Source organism: Sinocyclocheilus anshuiensis, unplaced genomic scaffold (genome assembly GCF_001515605.1).
Source record: "Sinocyclocheilus anshuiensis isolate Anshui unplaced genomic scaffold, SAMN03320099.WGS_v1.1 scaffold387, whole genome shotgun sequence".
In the NCBI taxonomy this organism is placed as follows: Eukaryota; Metazoa; Chordata; class Actinopteri; order Cypriniformes; family Cyprinidae; genus Sinocyclocheilus; species Sinocyclocheilus anshuiensis.
Genome location: NW_015549624.1, coordinates 1,118,505 through 1,130,358, shown reverse-complemented (window position 1 = coordinate 1,130,358; position 11,854 = coordinate 1,118,505). Strand labels below are relative to the sequence as shown.

General features: G+C 34.1%; 1 protein-coding gene across 1 annotated transcript in view; it reads left to right on the top strand.

The window, feature by feature from the left end:
- Positions 1-2,327: 2,327 nt before the first annotated feature.
- The window catches only part of LOC107659507 (OTU domain-containing protein 7A-like), an 89,423-nt gene continuing 79,896 nt past the window's right edge, over positions 2,328-11,854 (top strand). Inside the window, exon 1 of the mRNA XM_016448474.1 lies at positions 2,328-2,454. The gene's annotated coding sequence lies outside the window, so the exon portion shown is untranslated. The remainder of the gene's footprint in view (positions 2,455-11,854) is intronic.

Here is an 11,854-nt window from a genome sequence, read left to right as displayed (position 1 = left end):
GTTGTCAGCAAATACATCTCTGAGTCGCTCTGTTGCACATCTTATAAAAAGCTTCTTAAAGAAGATTTGAACATTCTTTTTGGCAAATTTGCTCTGACTCCAAGTTAGATGTAAGCAGGATTTTTAGGCCACTCCAAAAACAGGATTAAAGACATGCACATTAACCTTCTGGTTCAAAGCCACTTCAGTGCAGTTGTTTTTGCTCACTATTTTGGATCACTTTCCTGTTGAACGGAGTCTTACAAGTTCCAGAGCTCATGCTTGGGTTTTAGCACAAAGTCCAGTTTAAGAATAGAATCTCCTGTTATAACCTCTCACGCTTTGGATTTCTTTTGCCAAACTACATGAAATGTGATATGAGTTTATTTCAACTAAGGCTTTCACATTAACTTCATATTCCAGATTTAGGAAATGTATGTTGCATGCTATTGTTGTCTCGTGTGTTTTTCTCATTTCTGTCCCAGAGGACTTCAGCTCCTGTGAATCTGTCTTGGCCTCATCAGTACACAGATTGTGTGAGCTAAGCAACCTAAGGTATACAGTAAAACAAAATATTCTCATTGGATCATATTGATACCTTGCCATATATTGATGTATTTCAACTCTAGTATAAAAGGTTTAAAATAAATGGAATGAAAAAAAAAAAATAAATAAATAATAATGTTGTAGACAGACAAAATTATTAAAAATAATAATGTTGTAGACAGCTACAATATTTGATATAGGGATTTCAAAGGGAAAAAAATGTTTTGGAGGATCCTGATTCAGTGTGTAAATCCAGTCTGTAGCGAGCTCTGTGCAAACCTATGAAGACAAATGAGCAGCAGAGGGCAGCAGAGTGTGTGCTATTGCTGATAAATCAGACCGAACAACAGGCTCTCCACTGTTTTAATAGAAAGCCTAAATGTTTTAATTTTTTTGTACATTCTCTGATCTTCGGCAAATAATCAGAACTTCCAGTTAAATTCAGTAGGCCTATCGTAGCGTTATCATCAATGCCCATATTTTCGAAGGGAAATGTATGTATGTATTTATTTATTTATTTGTTTGTTTGTTTGCTTACATTTGACTTGCTATATATTTATAATAATAATAATAATAATAAATAAATAATAAAAGTAATAAATATAACAATAGGTCCCCTAAATAAAAATAAGCAACAATAATAATATAAAATATAAAAGTAATAAATATAATAATAAAAGAACAAAAGATTAATACAACAAGAATAAGAATATTATAAAACATAAACATAATAAATATAATAACAAAATAAAAAATAAACAACCACAACAACAACAATATTAATTATAATAATATAAAATATAAAAATGATTAATAATAAAAAATAACAAAAGATTAAATCAACAACAACAACAAGAATATAAAATATACAAGAAGAAGAATAATATAAAATATAAAAAAGTAATAAATATGATAATAAAATAGGCTAACAAAAAATGTAAACACCAACAACAATAATAATAATAAAACAACTATCCAACAGGAACCTCTTGTTGAACATTTTTTATTATAATCTGATGACACAACTGACTAATATTGCAATGTAAAACATTTACCAATCAACGCCAAGTACCAGCCCCTATTTGTTGATTGACATTTAATAAAAGTCAACCATTAAAATAAATTCTTATTGAGGAAATGAGAATTGAGTAATAAATTATTCAAAGAAATATCATAAAATGTATTTAAAAAGTATATTACAAAAAAAACCCCGATGTTTGGAAATAATATTTGTATTTGTTTAATTTTTCTATTCTACTTTTCTGTTTTATATAAAAATTCAAGTTCAGTTCAATTCAAGTTTATTTGTATCGCGCTTATCACGATACAAATCGTTGCAAAGCAATATTTAGTAGTAGCTTATCAACAACAAAAAAAGATTGTTTCAGTTGTGTACTAGCTTTGTAAAATGTTAATATTATTATGTTCATTGAATATAAATAGGTAATGAACAACATATAAAAATATGCTAAATAAAGCAAAGAAAAAAAACTGTGGGAAAACCGCTTATCGGTATTATTTATATTATGTAATAAATGTGAATAATTAATAGTATGTTCAGATAGCTTTTGTTTTCATACAAAACAAAATCGTATTTTAGTCGTGTATAAAAAAAGTGTGTGACACCGCAGAGACCATGATAGCAATCCTAACAGACAGCTGGTTTCCACGGTGGGCGGAGTCTGTAGCTCATTTATAACGTCATTCAAGAGGCGTGAGAGTGGGCTGTGGGCGGAGTTTGTTGCTCCTTTACGTCATTCAAGAGGGGGTAAGAGATGAGGTGGGCGTGTCTTCGCTGCCACTGCTGCATCAGTGAATGACATGAGGATGTGAAAGAATACAGCGGGCTGGGCATATGATTTTAAAGCCATTCTTGAACGGACTGCTATATGGACGATGAGCAATACACTAAGGACTGACTGAGGAACGGTAAGACGCGTCTTAAATAATAGCCTGCTGTCATGCGGAGCATCCGTGTGTAATAAGAGGAGATCCAGGTGCACCTGTCTGTCTTCTGTACGTGCCTGGACCGCTATAAGACGCATCTTGCGGGTATACGGTGTTTTTATTTATTTATTTTCCCAGTCGAGGCCGTTTTGAACAAAGGAACTTGGGTGGGATAATAAATAGCCCGTTATTTTGGTGGATTTGAGGTAAGGGCGTCTTTTCAGCGCATCATCATCAAATGCATTGCGATATGATTGGGGATTGAATTTTCTTTGTCTGAAGACACATTATAGGGCTATATATCAGTACGGGCTGGGACTGTTGCGTAACACACTGAACAGAAAAATCCGTTTATGCATTACAAAATAATGATCAGATATGTAATATCTGATGTGAGAGAAGGATGATGGTGGATGCTTTCTTGTTCACTGCCTCTACTGTATATGCACAAATCTCAAACAGAAATCAGCATGCCTTGGTTTATGTGTGTCAGAAAGGCTCTTTGGTTATTCAATCTATAGATGCTTTTAATATATAGCCTACTTTATTGGTGCTGTGGGCTGAAGGTACCTGTAAACAATCTACTAGCTATCCACCAATGGTGCGTTTAGGCCCTGAGCCGGGCTGTTGGGCTCAGTATTTTTTCTTTTATTAAGCTTAAAGGCGCACTCAGTCGTTTTTGCTCAAGCTAAGTTTTAGACGTTGAGAAATGCACAACGGTTTTGGAAATATCAGTAATATTATGAGTTGGATACTCTAAGGTGGTTGTAACTTCTAGAGGGCTTCAAGATGACTTATAATTATTTAAAATAAATTAAGGTACGAAAACGATAATGTACAGTTAGTTAGTTGCAGGTCACAACGTGGCTATTTACCAAATAAATAAATATTCTGACTGAGAAAAAGATTATATAGATTATTATATATAATCATTTTTATCTTATATAGAGACCATTCTGCTTCCACAAATTACATTTTTACATTTTACTCCTTAAATTGAAACATCTTTGTTTTCATTCCGGAGGTATGAGATAAATGATGTGTATACTGTTGAATGGTTCAAAATATTGTTTAATCATATAAGGATGAGAATCACTGCTCTATTCAGATCTGTTTCCAAGAAAAACTCTTGTTTTTATCTACACAGAGCAGGTATTTTGAGTTCTCATGACCAGAGTTACTACTACTAATAAATAACAGTAAACTGTTTTCTTGTATAGCACTTTAAAGGCTCATTCACACAAAGAACGATAAATATAAAGATAACTACAACGATTATTATAGCAGCGTCCACACCAACGCACGGTAAGTTTCTGTTCATTATAAGCACGCACTGCGGTTTTGTCGTCTGCTGCTTTAAATGCTTTAGCACTTTAAAGCAGGATGGATTCTGATTGGCTGTCAATGTTTTTATTGTTCATCAGCTGGACAATTGTTCTGAAAGTGATTCCAGCAAAATTCTTGTTCCACTGTGTCGTTATTGATATAGTTGTGATGTGGACTCTTTAAATTTAGAATGATTTCTATGACTATATCTTTATCGTTATAGTCATTGTCCTTGGTGTGAACGGGCCTTAAACCAGTGCTTTAAAAAGCATAAACAAAAATGTACATCTAAGCAAAGAGAAACGTAGACTAAAAAAAACAAAACAAAAGCTAAACATCTTCATTGTGAAACAGCTGCAGTTAGTAAACAAACAAAATCATGCATCCAGGCCAGAAGGTGTCAGTATAGAGTCCAACAAGAGCCAGATAAATGTTTAGCAAAAACCTGCTTGACTGCACCTTTGAGCTTCATTTGATTTATGGGATATTGTGGCTTTGTCATGTTTATAAAGGTTTGTGTGCTGCATTCCTTTTGTTTTGTCTTAGAGCATTTATTGATGTGTGTGTGTGTGTGTATATATATATATATATATATACATACATCATTATTTTGAATATATTTATTATTTCTATTATTATAATATTTATATAATATTTTTAAAACTACCTGAATTATCCAGAATTATTCATTTCTGATGCTGTAATACAACTAGGCTCTTGTAAACTTATAATATTGTTCTACATTCTGAGTTGACAGCCATAAATCTTACTAGGGGCTTAAGGTTAAACTCAAAGCATGAGGAAATAATAAATAGACAAGGAAATATTTTATTGATCCTTGAGGGGAAATTTAGAAAAGGCCAAACTCTGAGATGCAATAAATGTGACACATTACCTCACAAACATTAAGCTGCATTGCACTTTCACGGCAAACAAGCTGCACTCTTTCAGGCGGACGGCCTTTCTTTTGGTTGTTTTATCTTATTAAATGTTGCCCTCCAAAAGTAGGTGGCACACATGAACATGCATGACCTTGACCTGATTGTTTCAGATGCTGTCATACAATCTGACATGCTCCTATTGACCCAGTCTGCAAGACTCCAGCTTTTTATTTCTCTGAAACAGAGAAAGGAGGATGATTTGGAGACAGATGGGATGATCAGGGCAAGGCACCAAAGCGGAAACCCCGGGCCGTTGAAGTCCTGTATGCGACGGGGCACCAGGGGACAATGTTTGGCCACCGATCAGTTTCTACATGGAATTCTGTCCATGTTGTAAGCACTTTACTGAGATCAGTCTGGAGATCGGCTCCGCAATCTGACATAAAATTAATCAATTTGTTAAAAGAGATCACAGACTTTGATACTTTTTTGTTCGGCTTTTGAGGTTTCAAGGTTGGCGGGTCACAACTAGTGGGACGTGGACAGAGGGAGCCAGTGAACCTTTTAGTGAACAGTTCTTAAAAGAACAATTAATCTTTCAGTGATCAGTTCTTAAAAGAACCACTTTTCCTTAGTGTAAGGAGCATTTTAAATAAACTGAAAAAAACTTTTTTCATTATAAAGAACACTTAATGGAAAGTTTCCGTGGATGTTAAAGATTCTTTATGGAACCATCAATGCCAATAAAGACATGTATTTAGGTATAAAACCTGGTTACGGTTTGGTTGATGACAATAAAAAAAAACGCTATATATTTATACCTTTTTTCCCATATACTTACCTTGGATCTCTTATACCTTGAAAAATCAGGGTGCACATGCACAATATGTAAATAGTACTTCTAGAAACTGACATATATTTTCAGCTTTTGTTAGAATTCGATATTGGGAGATTTTTTTTTCAATATGCTTCCCCATATTCTAAAGGCATGTTCACACCAAGAACAATAACTATACTAATAACTATAGTTTTGTCACCTGCCGCTTTAAATGCTCAAACTATTTAAAGTCCTGTGGATTCACGTTTTGAAAGTAATTCCAGTGATATTGTTCCTTTGTGTTGTTATTGTTATAGTTGTGGTGTGGACTTTAATATTTAGAACAATTTTTAAAAATTTACATATTTATTGTTATATTTGTCATCGTTGGTTTGAACAGGCCTTAAAAAAACTTGTTGCACACGTACAGTGCACACATATTATGCTGAAATTTTCATTGCACACTGTACACATATCCTAGTGTACATTTAAAAACCAAAAGATACTTTGGTCTTTTGGTAGAACTCAATATTGGAGATGTTTTGAACACTGTTCCTGCTGCTCTTTTCCATACTGTAAACATACAGTATATAATAACCAGCGGTTTTCAAGTCCTAAGTGTACCATAAACGTTAGTCCATACATATTTTTCTGCTGTATTCTAAGTCTTCTAAAGCAGTTTGATTTCATTTCTGGTCCATCATTTCTCCCTGCCTTTGCATAGTCAAACTTGGCACTTCAAGATAAATTTCATTTTGGCTGAACTATTAATTGGCATAAACACATTGTATGCACTTTAGAAGGTAAGTCCCTGTAGTAGCGAAGTATCTGCCAATAACAAATGTAAATGTAATCAAGAGTGAGGGAAAATTTGATATACTGTTTTTTCCTAAGATGTGCTTCTATGAAGCATAACAACCTCCGCATTTTTAGACTAGACTATATTTAGAGCATCAACATGAAAGCAGCTTAAATATAGTTGCATTCTGGATTTAACTTGTGGAGAACTCTCCTTTTTTGATTGTTTGACTACGTAAATGTTGTCAGGACCATTTCAGTGTTGCTCAAACAGGAAGCTCATCCCATCAAAGGCAGAAGCTTTCTGTTTTTCCGCAGCATTCCATCTGCCTCCCACCTCATTCTCCAGAAGTTTTAGTCCTTGAGATGAGATGAAATGAGTCAAGTGGCCCACAGCAATCAGTGCTCAATCACTGCACGGGCTTTGAAGTGTGACCGCTCCCTCCACCGCTCCACAGGTGGGGAAGCAATGTTAAGTGGTCTGTCGACAGGCAGAGAGGTGAAAGGGATTGTGGGGAGGACTGGTCCAGAGAGAGAGAGAGTAGGGAATGAAGGGATTGAAAAGACAGCGAGAGGAGGGAGAAAATCAGGAAGGGCTGCGCAGGTCAGAGAGGGCTTTTCTAGATGGGACGGATCATTCTGTGATTACTTTAATTTCCTGAGATCTGTCTCGTTCACGTTCTCTAGCTCTAATCTCGGTGTCAGCGTTCATACTAGGGCTGCACGATAAATCGCATGCGATATTTAATGTGCATCTTGTCAGAAAGCCGGTTCTGTAATCAGCGGTAAATCTTCATCACCTGCGACAGAAACGGCTTTACTGATAAGATGCGCGTTAAATATCGCATGCGATTTATCGTGCAGCCCTAGTTCAGACTGATTGTCAGGCCATGCATATGGACACTCAGATACTCCAGACAAATTAAAAAAGCTTGCCAGTGTAGTTTCATGGCCACAAGCCACACAAAAACTACTGTATAATTATAAACTGTTAATAAAGTATGTGTTTGTGTGTGTGTGTATTATAAATACTTTAAATTAAAATTCAGTGAAATGCACAAGTATTAGAATTTAAAGTCAACATAAAATAAAAATTGACCCTATTTACTTTCTTACAGATTGCTAGTCTTGTTGTGTAAAAAAAAGCCTGTCTGCTATATTCTCAGTCAAAGACTAATCAAGAAATATCTTGCCAGTATATAGTTATATGGCCAAATCAAAAGCAAAAACTATAATATAATATAATAATATACATCTTATTATTAAATTATAATACAGCTTATAATAATATATATATATATATATATATATATATGTGTGTGGTAACTTTTTACCACACCTACCAATGGCAAAAAAATTGAAAAAAAACATTTGGCAAAAAATATGAATTGATATGTATATATAATCAGGGGTGCATATAAGTCGCATGCGCGGGCAAAATAAGAAATACGCTGTGTAAATGAGTTCAGAGCGCGCGTTTGCGTACCGACATGGGCTGTGTTTCCCAAAATCATCATAAGCCTAAGTACATCATAGACCCATTGCCACCTATGGAGCTACGATCAATTTAGGCTTACGATGCTTTTGGGAAACGCAGCCATGGTTGACAGCTGTTAATGCACAATTACCATTTTAGATCGACAAACTGTACTGTATAAGATTTCTATTCAAACTGAAAGCATAAACATAATGTTTTCAAAGCACAATGCAAAACTGTGACATTTCATTCACTGATGCTCTTCAATCGGCAGCGCTAAACCCGGAAGCGCATATACTAGCCGGCAACCCGCCAAAATAAAAGCTTGCTGATTTTAAGTTTGAAAATGAAAAATTAAAATAATTCAAATTAAAAATAATAATTAAGTTTCAAATAAAAATAATAATAATAATAAAAATAATACAAATGTTAGCATTTTATTTTTAAGTTTACTATAAAATAATTGTATTTGTATTTAATACTCCCTTTTTATTTTAAAAATAAAATAGTATCACATTTGATTATTTAGTTTATTGTTTTATTTTAAAAAACTAAATAAAGTGCAATAATATTATCACTATTATTAATTAATTTTTTTATAGTTATATTTGATGGGTCACACCATGTGCTGCCGTGTGAGGACCAAACCAAATCTCCAGGTTCTCATATGAGAACCAGGCTGAAAAACTTATGTGCACCCCGGTATATAATTGATGAAAATGGATGAAATAATGAAAATGAAAACTGATGATATAATTGATGAAAAATATGAATATGACATTTGGAAATCATCAATCAAGAGTACACAGAAATCTTGTGAAAGGAATTGTTTCACCAAAAATGGAAAATCTGTCATCATTTTCAAACCCTTGAGCTTGACAACCCCAGTCCTCATTCACTTTCATTGTATTAAAAAGACTGCCCAGCATATTGTTTTAGAAATTCACCTCTTGTTGTGTTACACAGAAAAAGGCAATACGGGTTTGAACGAGGGTGAGTAAATGATGACAGAAATATAATTTTGAGAGGACTATCCCTTTAAATACTCGGCATAACCTCAAGTTAATCAAACTGCTTGTAGTTTAAAAGCAGAAGTTAAAATCACTAAATTAAACATGATTTTAAAAAGTCCTCTGGTACGAGTAACAAACACATTCATTCATTTGAACATATAGGCTATATTACATGTTTACTCTGTTAGTCCCTTTACTGCTTTTATAATAAGAGTTACTTCCGTTACAGGCAGAATTTGATATACTTTTCATTTAAAACGAGAAATATTTGAGCTAAATGTATTGCTATGTTGCTCTTATTCTATTGCGCTACGTCTGTTTGACGATCTCTGAAGTCTGTTAAGTGTAGCGAAGACTTGCTTGCGGTGAGGAAAAGCCTTCGTGCAAAATGGAAATACTCACATATATTTCTAATATTCACAGACAAGGATACAACAGTAAAATGTAAGTCATGCGCTGAGAAAAACGTCTCAAACAAACTCATCAAATAGCACACGCATCTAACAGGGCAAACCACGTTAAATGGTATGCTTAACAATTTGTGGAATAGCTTAATATGACAAAATCTCATGTTTAGGACAACTTGGGTCATAAATGTTTCTTCCAGCAGCTCACTTTGTGTCCTCCACTGTTTTATCCATTGAAAAAGGCTTTATTTACTACTGTAAAGTGACGTGACTGCAGATATTTTCCATGCACAGTGCACAGACACGATTAATCGATACTGTCGATTATTTTCATGATCGGTTTTTACCGATTAATTGCTAGAGCCCTAGTTTAATGTGACTCTTGTGTCTAATGTGCTTTACCTGAAACGTCACGATGTCACGTTTTATAGTCAGAACTAAAACGAGTCACTTGCTGAAGAACCTAGTAGAGATGTCCTTAAGAAAGATCAGCTTGTTCTCATAAGAGTCAAACGTCAGATGTGACTGACAGTCTGTGGAGCAACTCAAAGTGTGGTGAGGAATCTGGCTGACAGCTCAGAGACTGGACCAGGAACAGCGGCTATCGGACGGAGAAGCTGACAGGTTAAATATGCCTTCAAACCGACAGACGCTGGGTCAGGTCAGGACTGGCTGACGTGAGGCTGAAGAACATACTGGAGCTAGACAGGGTGAGAAGTTCTTATGATGGAGGTATGAGGACAGTGTTACTGAGGGTCATGGTTCTGAGAGCAGCCCTGTGGTTTGACCTTGTGATGGTTTAGATGCTTTTTGATGGATCTAAAGAAATTACACTTATTTCTATGGAAGCCAGTTTCTGCCAGAGAATAAAAAAATGAAACAGATAATTGCTACTTTTTTTTCTTGTGATTCTGGGTTTATATCTCACAATTCAGAATTTGTTTCTCACAATTCTTAAAAAAAAAAAAAGATATTAATTCACAAATCTGAGAAAAAAAAGTCTGAATTGCAAATCTGAGAAACAAAAGTGAAATCATGAGACAAAAACTCAGAATTCGGACTTTTTTCCTCACAATTCCGAGTGTATATATCATAATTATATGTTTATATAACAAGTTTATATCTCGCAATTCTGATTTCAGAATTTGTGAGATATAAACTCAGAATTGTGGGAAAAAAAGTTTGAATTGTGATGATTTTTTTATCCCATGTAAGAAACAAGCTTCCATGCATTTTGTCTAAGTGACTTAAAATTAAATGAAGGAAGAAATATGCATATGGTGTATAATTACCAGAATTCGAACATAATTTATATTATTTATTATTTGTTTTCTCATTATAATTCCATTTTCCATTTTGGTTTAGTTATATAGTTATAATTCCATTTAAAAAAATGTTTTAGATATATATATTTTTAAATATTATATTGAAATAAACCTCAATTTAACTGTATTTTGAAAGGGTTTTGGCAAATGCTCTTTAAATAATGGTTTAAATATATTTTTAAAATATTTTATTTAAAAAAAATCATTACATTTAAATATTTTTGGCTCATTTGCAAAATGCAATTCTCTGAATTAAGGTATTTTTTTTGCCATATGTAAATCTAATGAACAGATTTTTCCTCAGAATAAGCTCAGAAAATGTGAAAATGTACATTCTGTGTGGGTCTGGAAATGTAATTTGCTGATGGTTTTGCATTTTAACATGTTACGCTCATTCGACTCATGAGTGACTCAAACACTGATGCATTTACAGGAATCTACAAGATGTTTCAGTTATGTAGGATGTGGAAACAAAATTAGCATTGATTTCTTTGTATTTTCAGCAACAACTGCAGGAGTAAAAATATGAATAGGGCTTTCAGTAAATGCTTGAATGATTCTTAACTTACCATTCATATATTTTGAATACTTGATGTCACAAGTGGACCCTGTGTTTTACAGGATGTTGCAATATTAATGTTGTTAGAATATGTCATCACATCACCATGAATGTTTAAGGAGTATTTCATTCACTCCCAATGATTTCAGAACTAAATAATTCTTAGTTATGTTGCCAAAAAGTTCAGTAGTGGTTAGTATCAAAGCTGAAATATACACTTACAGTTAGTGTGCTAATAGTGTGTTGTGCTAGCTGTTAGACAGTTACCACAGTAACAATCTACACTGAGAAGTCTTTAATTTCATCCACTTTGCTACTATAACCATACATACTTATGTTGTTGTCTTTATCTTGCGGCATGAGCGCTACGTTTTTCAACAATACATGTTTCCCTTTACTTTAAAGTACCCATGAAATCAAAATGAAAGTTTTTTGGGTGTTAGTATCAATATGTTAGTCTTAAGGTTATCTATAAGGCAGTGTGCTCCAAAACAGTGACAAAATTTGCATTTAGAAGATATAAACATTCAAAGCTTGCAGTTCATCACTTCCGCCAAAACGGCTCAATGGCTCAAAATTTTTTTGACGTCACATCGTACTTCAGCTTCTCATCAAACTTTCTGTCCAATCAAATGCTCTCTGCAATCCGAAGCGCCCGCCCCCTACACTATAAAATAGACGCTGAAGCCGCGGCTTGTCCACAGAATTAGTATTTTCTGTACAGTGAATGGCACGTAGTGCACTATATAGGGGACAGGGAACGATTCAAACAGTGTAAA